Raw genomic sequence first — 18,072 nt, 5'->3', positions numbered from 1 at the left:
TTTTCGCTATATGGGTCCCTGCATTGCAAAGGGTTGGATTGCGTACGCAAACGGCCTTTTTTTGCGATTCACAATTTTTGCAAGGCTTTTTTTGCTTGATGCATGTGCCTGTTTGTCTTTTTGTTGTTCTAAATTTGGTTCTTCACTCTCACTGGCACTCTGTTTGGTTGGCTCGAGTGCTTCCCTGAGGGCTTCTGGTTTTTTTTCCAGAGCAGAGTTGTTTTATTCTATTATTTTTATTGCTATGCAGAGGTACAGAGTGGAAGAAAGTTCATAACAACAATAAATAACTTTCAAATATCATGAGTAGTTCACCCGAAGTAACAATTCCAATTAATGATAATAACGAATACCATCCCAAACATCTTTTTCTGGAGGACCTGGGCATTACATTAAAATAAATATGTAAAATTGCTCATCCTCACCCAAAATCTCATCATACATAATCTAATCATAATCATATACAGTTTGCCTGCCGACACCATTACTTCTGCTTGTCTCTGCAAACAAGTGCCCCCAGAGCCGCTGATATTTCAAACTAGCGCCATTCTTTTTGGACACCGTTCTTCTTGTTCGCGAACTTTAAACACTCCTTCTGAAAATTGTGGCGTCAGACAGATCTGCCACTTTTGAAGTATTAGTGAACATGCTATCAACATAGAGATATAAATTAGCCTTTGATACATACCTGCTATATCTTGATTTGAGAGAATCCCAGTAACCCAGTGATTAAGTCTTGTGCAGTTTGAACACACAATATACTTTCTAGGCGAATAAAGATCAAAACCCAGAATACATTCAATCTGGGGCACAGCCCAACTATGCATGACTAGTTAGCAGAATCTGGAGCTTGACATATGAAACATATGTTAGGATGTCCTGGATTGAACCTGTTAGACCTGTCAGCCTCAGGATTGTTTTCCTCCAAACTTGTTGCTTTCATCCTTCCTATTTTTGCTGAATTCATTTTTGTTGGTCTTAGGATTCTGTGCAATATACCACTGCTAACCAGTGCTAAAGTGCATGTGAATGAATGAATGAAACGGCATTTATATGATAAACTGTTACTCCGAGGAGTGTCCTGGCGCTCTGCACCTCGACCGTCACTGGCCCGTATGGCCGAAATAGTTCATCCTGATTAAAGCGCCATGTTTTCAGTTTTTTTCTAAACTGAGAGGTAGCTGTAATTAGCCGTAACTCAAGAGGCAGTTTGTTCCATGCTTAAGGCCCTAAAAAAGAGACAAACCTGCATCCAGCCTTACAATGCCGGATCCTAGGAGTTTTTGGTCAAGAAAGCATCGGCTGAATGAAGGCACCTAGCGGGAGCATAGAAACTAATACTTGCCCTAAGGTACCCAGTGCAAGTCGGATGGAGGGCCCTATGCAGCAGGACAAGGGTCTTAAATAGAATCCTCTTCTTTATAGGGAGCCGGTGCAAAAAGACTGCCATGTCTCAGGGTCCTTCATGCCAAAGAAAAGCAGCTCAGTCTTTTCTGCGTTGCATTTGAGCTGATGGTGTATTAGCTACTCGAAGACAGTTTTCAGGCAGGTTCTGATCTTTCCACCATGGAACCATGCATACCTACCCCAGGAAACAGCAACTGGGTGTCATCAGCATAGGAAATTGTTTTTGAACCCAAGGCCTCGGCAAGTATGGCAAGTGGTGTAAGATGGATATTAAATAAAGTAGGGCTCAAAGCGGAACCCTGTGGCACTCCCACTCCCAATTCACGAGACCCAGATGAAAAAGGAGGAGTCCAGACCTCTTGACCTCGTACCTCAAGGAACAAAGACAACCAATCCAGAGCTTGATCCACAATTCCAATAGATTGAAGACAGACTAGCAGTGTGGTGTGGGGTACCGTACCTAAGGCTGCTGAAAGATTTAGCATAATCAGCACAGCCTTCCCCCCGCATCAAACATACTCTTGATGTAGTCTGCCACCTCCAATAGCACCGCCTCAGTGCTGAAACAGAGATGAAAGCCATAATGACTCGGTGTAATAAATTATTGCTTTCTGGGAACAAGGAAAGCTGAAGGTAAACATGCTTCTCCAGTACTTTAGATAAAGCTGGTAGCAAAGATATAGGTCCGTAGTTGGACTGCTCGCCTGGGTCTGCCTGTGGTTTCTTCAACAAGGGCACACTTTTCGCCTGCTTCTAGGCGTGACACACAATTTCTGATGATGAAGATTAATTTAGGAGTTTGTTGGCCAAAGGGTTGATAACACTTGCCTCTAGTACCAGCATATTAGGGGGGCAAGGGTCCGCCGGAGAGCCAGACTTAAGGCCTCATATAGCTATAAATTATCTTTCCAGGAAAATGGGTTTGAACATGGAAAGAGTCACTGTGAGATTATGCATTAAGCCAAAGCGCATTCTTTCCAACATAGTCTCCTCAGGCTGCATACTGGGGAAAAAACTGGCCGGATTATTCATGATCTTATGCTAGAAATAGTGTGCTAACTGTTCACACCATTCAGTCGAGGGTTCCTGACGCCTAAACCCTCAGAGGACATAATGTTTTGCACAATTTAATTCTCTATATTTGTTCCCAGCCCTTTCAATTCTACCTTGCAAATAGGTTATTTTGTGCTTGTGCTCTCTCCTTTAAACATGGTAAAATTGGCTTACACCTGAATGGCATATTGAATTTACGTATACGTCCCCTGTAGAGTGGTACACCATATACCCAGTGCCTGTAAATTAAATGCTACTGGTGGGCCTGCAGCACTTATGTAGACCCTTAAAACATGCCACAGGCCTACCACTGCAGCCAGAATGTAGTGTTTAACTGCCAATTTGAATTGGCAATATAACCCTCTTGCCAAGCCCGAAACTCCCCTTTGATTGCATATGTCACCTCTAAGATAGGCCTTAGCTCACCATGGGACAGGGTTTATTGTAATAAAAAAGGTTGGATGTGTACTTTGAAGCTTTACATGTACTGGTAGTGAAAAACACTAAATTAATTTGTACTTAATTAATGCCTACTGTGAGGCATACCGGTCCCGTAGGATAACATTGAGTTGTCTTATTACATTTAATAAGTGCAAACTTTTGATTGGGAACAGGTGAGCATTTCATGTACGGTGTCTAAGAAATTGTAAATAAAAATCTCTTCTTTAACCTCTTCTGTGCCCATGACGAGATAGTCTCGTCATGGAGCACGGTCGCGCTGTGCCCATGACGAGACTATCTCGTCATGAAACCCACCCGCGTGGAAAACGACCGGCACAGGAGGGGGAAAGGGCGTGGCACCGAAGGGGTTAATGGGAAAGTTGGATTTCAAGTTACAATTTTAGTAATGCCATTGTTAAAAAGTTGGCATTTTCCTGCATTAAACTATTTAGTATCTGTAGCTTCTCCTGGGTCAAATGACTAGGTGAAGTTGTCAGTAGGATTTTGTTTATTTCTCTGATTCAGCCACACAATAGAGAAATTTAGTGTTCCTGAATGGGCCATCAACTGGCAGGAGTGGGGGTGGAGCTGGGCACAACCCCACTTGCAAGTGAATAGGCTGTGCTCTGCCTTCACACAAAGGGCATGTCACCCCTGTATTGTTCATGCTAAGCTCAGAGCCAGGTCAGGAGAGTCAGGAAACTTCAAGCGCTTCAAAGGGAATTCTCTAGGAATTTCTCTTACTTCAAAGAAATCACTATGCATAAAAAGGGGACTCTCAGACCCAAACTCCAGTTCACTTTCTGGACCTGCGGAAGGACTCTCTGAGGACTGCCTGATGCTGTGGCCTGCAGTGTAATCCATAAGACAGCTTTGCTACACCTGTAACAACTGCTTTGCTGCCTGCACCCTGCCTTGAACTCTCAGAGGCCTGCCCTGCTTCACCACCTGACCCCAGGACAACCAGAGTGACTCCAAGGCCTAATTTGCTGGCCTCTTGTTCAGAGCCTAGGGACAGACTAGGCTTTCTCCATCTTGAACCCGCACCTGGACCTAGCCTGAGTGTGTCCTAACCCTCCCCTAGTGGTGCCCCTGCAGTATTGGATCCTTAGTGGTGGTGCTAAAGGTGTCCAGAAAGCCAGAAATCAGAGCTTGGGAATTATAACATTTTTGGCTAAAAACGGTGTATCGCCATCTACCTCGATTTTGGGCCAACTCCTGCTATGTTCTTTTCTGCGGCAACAAATCAGGTTCAGCTACCCCTCAGCAAAAGGGTATCCGGTCTTGTTCTGCTCGATTTTCCCGGCCTTCTTGTGAGGCACAATGATTGAATGTGACTTCAGTCTCTTACCATTCAAGCCTAAGGGTTAGAGTAGTGAATGGAGCCTATTTACTAGGCACTTCGACATGATTCTGTGCTCTTCCCCATAGATCAGGGCTTGCACACATAGCCTAGGGGATAGATTCGTTAGTATTAGGGATAACCTGTCCTGTAGTGAGGGTATTTCATGGAGCTGTGCTGAATTCAGGCCTGGTAGGCCTCAAACGGGAGAGACTCCATCTTTCTTTCTGCTCCGGCAGCTTGGGATGCTTCTAGGTCAAAAGTAATGTTTTAGTTATGAGGTGTTATTCGCTTGGAGAGAACCGGTTCAGGCCGGCCCTTATCGAAGGATTGTATTTTTTCTTCATGCCGAAGACACTACATCAGGCCGGCCGGCTGGGAACGTGTCCTTGGTACGGGGAGGTACAAGAATTTGGTGGGCAGCAGGTTACGGGCCGGAATTTTCCATGAGGAAATGCACCTCTATATTAGTGAAAGTCTGAGGCAGTTACATGTTCAGTCCGTAGGCGGCATCTAGCCGTTAGCAGTAAAGCTACTACTTATTCCAGGGAAGACAGACGCCATCTTGAAGGCGGAGAAGAACCGAGAGACAGATGCTTTCCTAACAGAATAGCCAGAGAGGAGAGAGTAGCTGATAAGGAAGAGGTCCCAGTGACTCGGAGAAGGGTGATTCCAGGCGAGCCGAGGCACAGACGAGAAGGGAGCCTAGATGACCACTGAGTGCAGGCTACATACTACTAAGGTGATGTCGACCCTTTCTTATTAGAGTGTACAACTTAATCTTTCACTTTTCTTTGCAGGTTATGTGTTATATCGTAATGTTATGTGATTGTGTATGTAATGAGTAATAAAGTATCCAGTTTGTAGTGAACCAACATGTGCTGCGTGTTCTTGTATAAGAGGGTAGCCTATTCTTCTAGTCAGCTGCGGCTATATGAACAGATGTTAACCCTGATCAGGTAAGTGGTAACTGAATAAGGGAAAGAGGAGCCCCTCGAACCTGAGAACAGGCTATGCCCGAACTGGCAATCCTTGTGTGATCTGATGAATAGTGAGACTGATTCCCTTTTTGTATGTTATGGTGATCATAGGATGAACTGTCGTATGAGACTGCCGTCTAGGTAGAGAGGTCTGGATTCGTAGGGGATCGCGAGGCCGCCGATTGTGCTGAGACTGCCGTCTGGGTAGAGAGGTCTGGGTTCGTATGGGACCGCGAGGCCGCCATTTGTGATACTGTCGTATGGGCAGAGAGGTCTGGTTTCGGATGGGATCGCGAGGCCGCCACTTATGATCTGAGACTGCCGTCTGGGTAGAGCGGTCTGGGTTCGCATGGGACCGCGAGGCCGCCACTTGTGATACTGTCGTATGGGCAGAGAGGTCTGGATTCGGATGGGATCGCGAGGCCGCCACTTGTGATCTGTGATACTGTCGTATGGGCAGAGAGGTCTGGGTTCGTATGGGACCGCGAGGCCGCCACTTGTGATACTGTCGTATGGGCAGAGAGGTCTGGATCCGTAGGGGATCGCGAGGCCGCCGATTGTGCTGAGACTGCCGTCTGGGTAGAGAGGTCTGGGTTCGTATGGGACCGCGAGGCAGCCACTTGTGATACTGTCGTAGGGGCAGAGAGGTCTGGATCCGTATGGGATCGCGAGGCCGCCGATTGTAAGAGGTCTTGGTATGCATAGTAGGAATCCCCTGTCCTTAGGTGATAGATATATATGTGGTTGCAGGATTGTAAATAGGTTCTAGGGAGGGGGGTAAGGTTCTGGCTGGGTGAGGCTCTGATGAGCGGGTTCTATCTGATCCGAAAACCCAAGCAGAACAGGTCTCCAGGAAATCTCGTCAGTTACAGCCTCCAGCTTTGACACAGTGAAGATTTTTGACTTTCAAAAAGTGACTAAGGGCCAGATGCATCAAGCTATTTTGCGATCGCAAACAGTGCGAATCGCAAAATAAGACCGTTTGCGATCGCAAAATAGCACAAAGCAATGCATCAAATCAAAAATTAGAAATATTTAAAGAATCGCAAAATATACCAAATCCCAAAATAGCGGCCTCCTAATTAGCGATTAGCAAAATTGCGAAGCTCTAAAATAGCGAATCTCTATTTGCGGATATATTTTGCGAAGTCGCAATGCAATGCATGAACAGTCGCAATTTGTGAATCGCTATTTTGCATCCGCAATTAACCACCAAATTCAAACTAGGTGGTAACCAGGTGATAAGACTCTGAACAGGTGGGGAAGATCAGGTAAGTATTTAAACAGGCCCAGAAGGCCTCAGAATGTTTCAGAATGGCTGCTCTTTACGTCATGGCGAGGAGGATGAGGCTAAGAGCAGAGGCGCAGAGGAGACGTAGAATACAGGAGGGAATTTTCAGAGTGCACATTACTCTGTTGGGCCAAACCGATGAGGAAATGTCTAATAATTATAGATTGAATGCAGCAATGATACATTACCTAATTGCTGATTTAGACCCACTACTGCAGCCCCAAACTCGCAGGACACATGCTATCCCCACCCATGTGCAGGTCCTGTGTTCCCTCCACCTCCTAGCTTCTAGTAGCTTCCAGGGGGTAATAGCTACAGCTGGCGGAGTGTCACAAAGTTCACTTTCGCGTTTCTTCAACATGTTCCTGGACGCCATGTTGCCGCATATGCACCAACACATCAGATTCCCAACCACCCCACCGGAACTGTTTCAAACTAAAATGGACTTTTACCAGATAGCCAACATCCCCCATGTGATAGGTTGCATAGATGGGACACATGTAGCCATATGTCCTCCCTCAGCCAATGAGTATATATTCAGGAATCGAAAGTCTTTTCACTCACCTAACATCCAGGTGATATGCAATGCTAAGTACATGATCACGGACATTGTGGCCAGATACCCAGGTAGTACGCATGATTTCTACATCTTTCGCCACAGCGGTAAAAATGTTTCAATGTCTCATGCATATCTACATTTCATGGTGAAATATCACAGTGATTAATACATATGCTTTATCTCAACAGGTGACAGCGCATATGCAGTGAGGCCCTTTATCCTGACTCCATACCTGCATCCAAGCACACCTAGCGAACACCGCTACAATGCAGCACACAGGACAACACGAAATGTGGTAGAGAGGACCTTTGGGCTGCTCAAAAGCCAATTTAGGTGTATCCATAAAACCTTGGGGTGGCATTGCAATACAGGCCGGACATCTGTTGCAAGATCATCGCCACATGTGCCATGTTGCACAACATAGCAACTGCCAGAGGCATACCTATTGAGACATCTGATAGTGAGCCCGATGATGAAGAGGATAACATCAACCCACAACATGGCGGAAATGCAGCAAGTGCAGCTGAAGGGAGGACGCGTTGTGCAGAAATCACACAGAATTATTTTAGATGTGAGTACTAATGCTACACAACACAAGACTGTTACTTTGCAAAATAGATTTATTGAAAAGAAGTTAAACGGTTGTGTTAATTCACACTAGCACAGCCCGATTACAATGTTTTAAACACAAATATGGTATGTCATAGAACTTAAGTTCAGTCCAGACATGAGTAGTAACTGGTTGCTTCACCAGTGACCATTGCTATGAACATGGCCACACTATTTTCTGCGTCCTCTCACTCCCATCGCCGGTTCTGGGGGGGGGTCAGACGCATCCCTTTGTGAGGTCTCAGATCCTGCAGTATTCCGTGTGCTGCGCCTTCTAGGGTCTGGCACTAGTGCCAAGCTGCTACTGTGACTGGAGGCATCCTCACTTTCACCCCCCATCATACTACTGGCAGCAAGAGCATTGGTCTGCATCTGATCCACAGCATTAGTCACTTGGACCAGTCCCTTGGCAACATCTCTGCAGCAATGGCCCATTTCTAACTGCATTGCTATTGCACGTTGTGATAGTTGTGCTGTGGCAGTACTTAGACGGTTGGTGACCCTGGTGTACCCATCCAAACGTCTGAGTAATTGTGTGTGTCTTTTGTGATGGGACACCTGATCCTCCTTTAGCACCTGTCATAGCTCCCCGAGTACTCCAGTCAGTTCTCCAAGATCTTCCCTGTTCTCCCTGCGACCTTCCAGCACAGCAGTAGTAAGACTATTCATGCTGTCACACATGTCCCCCACTTTGCATGCAAGTGTTGTAGGGTTTCCCTGCATTTAACGCATGTGTTTCACCTGCAGGCTCTGTACCCTTAACATGGCACTCTCCAGCCCATCATGCGATGTGGATGTGTTGCCTGCACCAGATCTCAACAGTGCTGATGCCCTGCTTCTTCGAGCTCGCATGTTCCAACGACGCAGCTGCTTACGTGGTCTGGATGTGGGTGTTACTACTACTTCTGATACTGTGGGCTCAGGTTGTCCATCATCCTCACTTCCAAATGCTGGCAATGGGGCCACAGTGGTCCTGCGTTTCTTCGGTGCTGGTGTGGTGGGTGTAGGTGAGACAGCTATGTCCTCTTCTGAGTGGGAATTACTCTCTGCTGGTGCATGGTCATCAGTCTCCTCAGACTCTTGGTCATGTGTATCTGTGATGTAGAACAGTGCATTATTAATTTTCTGTTAGGACATGTTTGCTAATTTTGTACAAACGTTTGTACAATAAAATGTTTTTTAATTACAGTGTGTGTGTGTTCACTGACTTCCATGGTGCAATGGGTTTTAAATCATCATGTTTTCTAGACACCAGACGTCCCTTGTGCTTTTGCTGACTTCAATTCCCAATAAGCATTGGTGTGTCATAAGTAAAACATGTACTGGATTACTTTTTCCCACACAAGCCTGATCTGTTTTACACTGGTTGTTAGCTAACACTGAAATGTGGAAATAAAGTTGCATGCATCTTACTTTGGGAGGTACAGGGTGGTGCAGAGGAATTCATTGTTGTGACTCCAACTACTGCCTCTGGCTGCAGGGTGGACTCCACAAGGTCCTCCATGGCTGTGGGACTGGCTTGGGTTGATGGCCCACCTCCAGTTTGTTTAGCCTCTGCAAGCCTCTCCACAACCCTTTCTTTTGTACGACTGCGCAGGTCGTACCATCTTTTGCGCAGATCTCCAATGCTGCGATGTGCAACTCCCACAGCGTTAATTTTGGTTTGCATTACCAGCCACAATTTTATTTTTTATGATTCTGGGACTTGCAAAGACAGTTTACAAAATAATTTATCATGGCTCCTCACCACCTCGTCAATTAGCAATTCCAGTTCCTTCTCTGAGAACATCTTCTGCCTTTTTCTCTCCTTTGCCATGCTGATGTCTGTAACAGTTTCAAAGTCACAAACGTGTCCCAATTGCTGTTCTCCAGTGTTCTTCCTCCTCCTCCTCCCTCTCAGCACAAAGGTAACTGCATGGGTGGGGCCACTTCTTGGTTCTGACATCATCATGGTGAATAGTATTCTGGGAATCGGAATTTGCGAGTCGCAAATAGCGTAATCGCAAATTTAGCGACTAGCAATTTCCAAATCTCAATTTGAGATCGCGATTTTTACCCAATCGCAATTTTATAGCGATTTTTTTGTTGCATCGCATTGTGCGACACGCAAATTCCGATTCGGTAAATTTCGCAATTTGCGAGTTGCAAGATTCTGTTATGATGTAAATGCCCCTAAATCCAAATGTAGAAGTCTTCACCATGCCGTCTTCCAGCGGCTCCCGTACGACAATGCTCCCTCCTCAGACACCGCCTGCAATCTTGGTCCGCTGAACCTTACCTTCACAAAACATTTTCTTTAAAATTCTTCTAAGTCCGAAGGTAAGCGCTGACTGGTTCCAATCCACTCTTTGTATCCGACCAGCGCTCCATCGCAGTTATTTTTTTTTACTTTGACTGGTCTTGTACGACTAGACGTCTGCCGTTTGCACTTTGATCTTTTAAGCGCTAGATTTTAGTTAAAACTTAAAAAATTCAAAACTCTGGTTTTGCGGATTGAATTTGTCAGTCAGTCAGTCACAGATACTTTATTCGGCCACTGAAAGCCATAAAAAGCAGACATTTAAAAACATGTAAGAAAATTACCATAGTTTAAAAAGATTCCACATGTACATTTAAAAATCCACATTGCACAGATGAATATGAATAGGACTAGTTATACAGACAAAAAGGGATCAAAACGAATTCCCAAAACACATTGGACAGATACAGCCTAGCTACTTTGTAGACAACCTCTTCCTAAGTCGATAGGCCCCTGTTTAAAAGCTCGCAACCCCAAAACTGACCATGGGAGAGGAAAGCATTTGTGAGTATAGTAATGCGGGCCTTACTTGAACATATTGGCCAGTTCTGAGCAGCAGGAGTATGAACTTTGAACACAGGAGCACTGTTCCCTCCAACGTGTGCGTGTGGGTGGGCACGCACCTATATCACCTGGAGCGCACACTGTAAATTACAAAGCGCGCACAGGCAACTGAGGACCTTCGCGCCGCCGCTTTTAAAATGTGTGCGGCGCGAAAACGGTCAGATTGTGTCCCTTTTTGTAAGTAATCATGTTAATCGCAGCGCCCGTCAAGCGCTGCTATTAACATGATTACTTTAACAAAGGCACACAATCTGCTCGGCTGTTCAGTGTTGTGCCCTATTAACAAATGAAAGGCAGCAAGTCTACAAGCACGTCATGGTTGTAGACTTGCTGCCTTTCATTTGTGAAAGGCAGACCGAGCAAGCAGGGGACAGAGAGCCGGAATGGGTGTCTCGAAGCAAAATTTGGGTCTAATTACGAGTGACATTTCAACAACTATGAGTGGCATATTCTCGCGAGCTAAACACGCAATGAAGCTGAGAGAAATATAGAAATATTAGAAATTACACGCATTTGAGCAATGATAAACCCAAAGAAGATTTTAACTGCTGTAAAGCACCAGTAATAGAAGGGCACGAACACGCACTTGTGTGTCGAGGTCAGGAGGTCGAAGACAGGCATCGGTCTTCCTGTAATTTAACTCAGCCATCGCTGAGTTGCAGCAGCAATTACTGGGGGCCTGGTTTGCGAGAGCAGCATTGTTGCAGCAATGTGATGTAAACCTGATGAATTTTAACCGATACGCTTAAACACTTGACTGTGTGTACCTTTACGAGCGATATCATCCTATGTGAACTTTGAATTTTCGAGATATGCCCAGCGTACGTCATCTTTGTGTGGATTGTTTTCAGCCCAGTTAAGGCTGACGGCACTAAAATCTCACGCTGCCCAGTGAGGATGTACATTGGCATTCCCACGGTGTCCGCCGTAAGCAGATGTCTGGGCTGTATTCCTTTCTGACATTTGACTTCTATTGGGTAGGTGGGGAAGCAAATTACAGCTTTCTGAACTCTGCCTGTATGTGACAGTCACTACGTTTTCTCCCCCCCTTTTGTGTTGCGTACAGCTGGACAGGGCCCTGCAACCGGCTCTTTATAAAGTGATTGACAAGTGCATATGGATTTACGCTGGGTGAGGGGCAACTAAAGCAGCGAAGGAGCAAAGCAAAGTGGCGTTAAGTATCCACACCCTGTGGGTAAACGTCCCCATCAACTAAAAAAATGTCATCTGTAGTCTAGATCGAATTACACAGACAGCTGCTCACTGTCGTAATGAAAGATTATTATTTCAATTATTACCAGTTTGCAGCGAGCAGCAATCATTTCAGTTTGCCGGTGCTCACCTCCTTATTCCAGGCTGGTCAGCTGTCCTGGCGGCCCGGGGTCGCTGCACAACCGAGTGAAAGTCAGTCACTGACTCCGTGACTGCACAAGACTTGGACCCCAGGCTCGGCAATATAATTGAATTTGCCGTGGGTGGCGGCCGCCTCAGCAAGGGCAGCCGGAGCATTAAGAGCAGCAACTCTACCACGAGCTGAGCGCCATGATTGCGCCAGCGCCGCCCGCAAACAGTACCTTTTTTACTAACATTGTGCCGGTGTAGCCAGAAAAGTGCAGAATCCCACTATCATTTCTGCCCCTAATGATTGACAAGCCCAGACTTTGCATTTCAGTGCAGTGATACGGACCACCACACTGAAATGCGTTAGTCTAAGGCCTGATGCGTGGCACTTGACAGGGCTGAGACTTCAGAGGCGAGTTAAGGCATGGCCAAAGTGGGCTCTGGCCCAGGGCCCCAGCCTTTAAGGGGAGCCTCCCTATAGTCCTGCCGTGATGACCTTGAATAATTACTAAACCAATTGTTTTGAATACCATTTTCCCTTAATTTATTTATAAGGTGGGTGATGTGCGAGAGTCTATTATTGCCATTCTGCAGAGAAATGTTTATTTTTCATTCAACACCCATAAAAAGTTTTCTTTTAGATCGCAATAGGACCAAACATGAGACATGGGAGTGTGTCACAGATATTATTTGCAGTAATATTAGTGAACTGCTGATGTGTTACAATATTGATAACACACATCACTAGCCCTGAACATTAGATGTAAACACCTTTAGAATCCAGACAATTGCGCCTGTATACTGTCTGTGACCTAGCCTAAGAGGGCAAGAAAGAGCTGAAATTAAATTATAAATTCAAACCTGTTCTGAACAGGGGCCCCCAAAATAGGTTTGGCCCAGGGACCCCAAAATCCTTAAGATGTGCCTGGTAGACTTGCTGCATTTCTTATGTTAATAGGGCGCAGCCGCGGGGCCAGTGCCAGCCCTAGGAAGGTGTGACCGGTGCCACTGTACTGGGTGCAGACTTCAGGGGGGTCGGGGGGGGGGGACACACCGTGTTTGCAGGTATATTATTGTATTAATAGCACCTGCTGCTATGTTCCTTGACTCCAGCAATTTTCATGCAATAATAAATATATCAAGATAACTCTCTGAGTTTTCTCTAGTGCAAGTTCTAAGGTACAGCAGATGGTTAATATGCCTGCTGCAAAGAATGTGCAACATGTAGATCTCAAAGTGCCTGGCTGTCCCACTGCAGTACCTATAAAAAAGACACCGAAATGGGAACGCCAAAGCAAATTCCTGCAGGGCCTGGACTGGCAAGTCCATGCCCTGCAGGAACTTGGGGTGCATGCACACAGGGGGGCATAACATGTGCCCCCCTGCATGTTTCCCCAGCTATGCAAGCTTGTATAGGCTCCAGACATTTCCACACTCTGTGAACAGAGCTCTAGTTGAGAATAATTACTGAAATCTTATATTGGTACCACTGTTGGAGTCCTGTGCTTTTCTAAAGCCGAAGTGTGCTTGCCTGTGTAACCAATTCATGTCATGGTGTGTGTATGTAAATTGAAAACCTGCCTTAAGAGCCATTATGTGGCACTGTATGTGTGGAATGCACCGTATTTTCATTTTTTAAGCACAAGTTTGGAGTGATGTTTGCACTGATATGTGTCACTGCCCCATATGTGCGGTCCGGTTCTTGGCGCACATAGCATTGGCTGCAGCGCACAGAGACCCAACACTGCCGCACACAGAGGAAAAAAATTAGAGGGAACATTGCACAGGAGGGTCATAAAAATCGCAGACAAAACATAAAATGTAGAGTATCCGGTACAGAGAAGTTGTCACAAGGACATGTCTTTAAGGCACCAGGTTTCGTGTAGCCTTTAGGAAAGGCTAATAACCAATGTACAAGATTCAATCGGAATCTGGTTAGCACGAAGCGATGGTTCACATTAGTAACCAGTGACAAGTAAGGCTGTACCTGTGGGCTTAGACTCAGTGTGACATACCTTCTCACAGTAGACTTGGCTAATTCCTTACCCTCCCTGAGCCCCTGCTGCTTGGCCAAAAACTGATGTTTGATATCCCTTTTAGCCGCTTGGCCTACAGCCTGGGATTGGGGTACAGGTCAAGGCAGCCTAGCCATTTCATTTGCTCCATAATGTACTTTAACCAGGGGATACATAGGGCCACCTCGTGTGCAGTACAGTCCGGTACAACAAGGTGGTTTAGTGTAGTGGTGGGACTGGACCAAATTCTCAACCAACGCAGCAGGGGCGCAACAGCAATAAGGTCAGAAATGCACCCCAATCCAAGCTCCTCATGCAGAATAAAAGCCAAAGTGGTTGGGGGACTGCAAGAAGTCTATGCATGAATTTGTTTTGTGCCCCCTGAATGTCCCTCACATCTTTATATCCCTCGCACATCGCACACGTACGTTACCATAGGGATACATTTTTCTTTATACACCTTGAGCAGGGTGGGAACAGACTTTGACCCCAGCCTTTTTGCAAAGTCCATAGTGGCACCTGCTGCTCTTGCCAAGACATCCTTTTTATGTAATCTTTGCGCAGCCCAAGTCTCTTGGTCATCGAACAACACCCCCAGATATGGGAAGGTTGACACTTTTGTTAACTCTGCCGCCCTGCAAAAGAACTTGCACCTAGCAGCGTTCTGGGTACCTATCGTCACGGTGTGGGATTTCACAAAGTTAGTGGCTAGATCAAGTGATTCCATAAAATCAATAAAAACATGTAAAGGTCTTTGGAGGCCGACAGCAGTTCTGGCAAACAACACCGCATCATCTGCGTACAGGAGTGCAGGGATCAATTCAGAACCAGCTCTCGGAATGTCTTTACAGCTAGATAAGAGGTGGTCGCTAGCTTATTAATGTAAAGCATGAACAGCAGGGGGGCCAAAATGCACCTTTGCCGGAACAGTCTCCTGACCTCCCAGGAGTCCCTCACGCCGCCATCCTCGTTAAATCTCACTGCCGTAGAAGTGTTATTATGGGCGGCATGCAGGAAGGTCACCAGGTCTGTGTCCAGACCCAGATCACAGAGAGCCAACCACAGTTTGGATCTATTTACTCAGTTGAACGCCGACGTTAGGTCCATGAAAGCCATATACAAGGTACTCTTCTTATCAATTGTATATTTCCCGACCACCAGGTGCAGGTTGATACATTGATTGAGCGTCCCTTTACCTTGCCTTTAAAATTGTCTAGCCACAATGATATTTAATCCAAAATCACTTTCCCATGATTTTGGCAGCCGAGTCTAAAAGCGAAATAGGTCGATAACATGCAGGATCATCCCCTGAGCCCCCATTTTAAAAATAGGAATAACGATAGCCTTGGCCCAGGAAGAAGGAAAACCAAATGTACAGGCCGAATTATAAACCTGTGCCAAAATCCTCGCCCAGACCACAGGGTCGGCCTTATACAGGTCCGAAGGAACCCCACCTGGGTCCGACGCTTTCCCCCAGATGTGACCTGGATAGCTTTGTGAACCTAGGTTGTACTGAAGTGAAGTGGTGCACTAGCTGAGCAGGGATCCCATTGTACCTCCGCCCCTTCTAAGTCATCACCACTGTACATACCTTCAAAATGCTGAACCCAGCGCTATGCAGCTATGGTGCAGTCTGTACTAAAATTAGCTGTTTCAGAAAGAAGGGGGCTATTAACCACGACCCAAAACTTTGTGCTATCTGTTAGTATGCTTGCTTGTCCATGAGCCTCCCAGGCCTGTTTCCTAATGAACTTCTTCCTCTGTTGGGTGGCGGACCTGTAGCCCTCCTGCAAGTCCTGACCTCAGCCTCATCCCTCGGGACTTGGAACAGGTGCCATCAAACCACCTTTTGTCCTTGGCACCGCTCCTGGTAGTTAAACAAGTGGCTCTCTGTTTGGTTAGCTTGTCAAAAGCATCTAAAACAGCTCTATCCTGCATGGTAGTGTCCATACATACTGAGATCTCTGTGGCACACTCCACACACAAACTGCCCAGGAAACTTTCCGGTGTCACCTTCTCCCACTTCAACCTATGCGCTTGATCTTCAATGCCAATGTCCGTGTTTGGGATCCTCCTGCCCTCTCGTCCATATAAGGCGGACGGATAGACAAGTTCAAGCATGTGGGGGTTATGTTCACTGTCGGTACTTACGGACAAGCTCAGTTTGTGGACTGCTGGGGCTAATGGTGCAGAGAGCATTATAAAATCAATAATACTGAAGCATCCCCTCCCTATGAATGTAGGGATGGGGTGTTTGCTCTAAACAGTACAGGTTGTTGAATCACTGACAGAATATAGAGGAGCTAAATATCGACCTACAAAAATATCGGTGACAAAATATCGACTACCAGAATATCGAATTCCTATCTACAAATAGGTAAGTACAAAAATATTGAATCCTAAATATCGTTGTAAATTATATAGTTTGCTAAAATATAGACTTTTTAAATGTCTTAAAAGTAGTGTACAATTAATGAAATAATAAATACAATTAAGTAAAACATACTTAAAAATACTTAAATAACCCTAAAATTAATCAATAATAAATGTAAGTTAAAAAAAATAAACCTGCATTTTTCTTTTTTTATTACATATATATTAACTTAATAGTATTAAAAAACAATCAATATGTTTAATACTTAAATGCTAAAAACAGAATTTTAAATATAATTACATATATATATATACATATATATATATATATATATATATAAACCTATAATATTAATATAAAAATAAATTATATATAAGTTAAAACATTAAAAATATATATTTTACACTACATTAAGTATAACAATACTGAACATATTGCATAGCGTAAAAGATAAAATTACTATTTCCACTCCAGTGAGTGCAACAGTGGGTAAAGCGTTGGATAGCGGGTGGGTAAAAATTACTATTCCCACTCCAGTGAGTGCAACAGTAGGGAAAGTGTTGGATAGCGGGAGGGTAAAAATTACTATTCCCACTCCAGTAACTGCAACAGTAGGGAAAATGTTGGATAGCAGGAGGGTAAAAATTACTATTCCAACTCCAGTGAGTGCAACAGTAGGGAAAGCTTTGGATAGCGGGAGGGTAAAAATTACTATTACCACTCCAGTGAGTGCAACAGTAGGAAAAGCGTTGGATAGCGGAAGGGTAAAAATGACTATTCCCACTCCAGTGAGTGCAACAGTAGGGAAAGCGTTCGATAGCGGGAGGGTAAAAATTACTATTCCCACTCCAGTGAGTGCAACAGTAGGGAAAGTGTTGGATAGCGGGAGGGTAAAAATTACTATTCCCACTCCAGTAACTGCAACAGTAGGGAAAATGTTGGATAGCAGGAGGGTAAAAATTACTATTCCCACTCCAGTGAGTGCAACAGTAGGGAAAGTGTTGGATAGAGGGAGGGTAAAAAATACTATTCCCACTCCAGTAAGTGCAACAGTAGGGAACGCGTTGGATAGCGGGTGGGTAAAAATTACTATTCCCACTCCAGTGAGTGCAACAGTAGGGAAAGTGTTGGTTAGCGGGAGGATAAAAATTACTATTCCCACTCCAGTGAGTGCAACAGTAAGGAAAGTGTTGGATAGCGTAGGGGAATAATTTAATATACCCACTCCTGCAATTTAATTAACATTAATAAACAATTAATAATTTTAAAAAAATGTTTTTACCTCCCACCATTTTCCCCTATAAACATCACCTATTAATAAATTAACATAATTAAATAACAATTAATTATTTAACTAATTACAATTAACAATATAATTAATAACAATCAAATCTCAATTAATTCACACAATTAACACTATAAAATACCATTAAAAAATTATAACAAATAATTAAAATTACATTAAATATAAATTACTTCCTACCCTACTCTCCTATCAACCCTCAACCCACTGATAAAAAGTACGAAGTTAACATATTTACAAATTAATTGTTAATAATTAATACCTAATTAATTACTAATTAATAAAAAATATAAACAAATAACATAATTACCAATTAAGTATTAATCAATTTATAATTAATTAGTAATAAATTAAGTAACACCCTATTCCCCTATAAACCCACAACCTGCTACGGAATTAAATTACACAAAAATTAATTGACATAAAATTAATTGCTTTTACAAAATTCAAACACACATTACAAAAATAATACAAACTTTTAACACATATACTAA

This window comes from Triturus cristatus, chromosome 10, assembly GCF_964204655.1.
Source record: "Triturus cristatus chromosome 10, aTriCri1.1, whole genome shotgun sequence".
NCBI lineage: Eukaryota > Metazoa > Chordata > Amphibia > Caudata > Salamandridae > Triturus > Triturus cristatus.
This window is presented reverse-complemented; position numbering follows the sequence as displayed.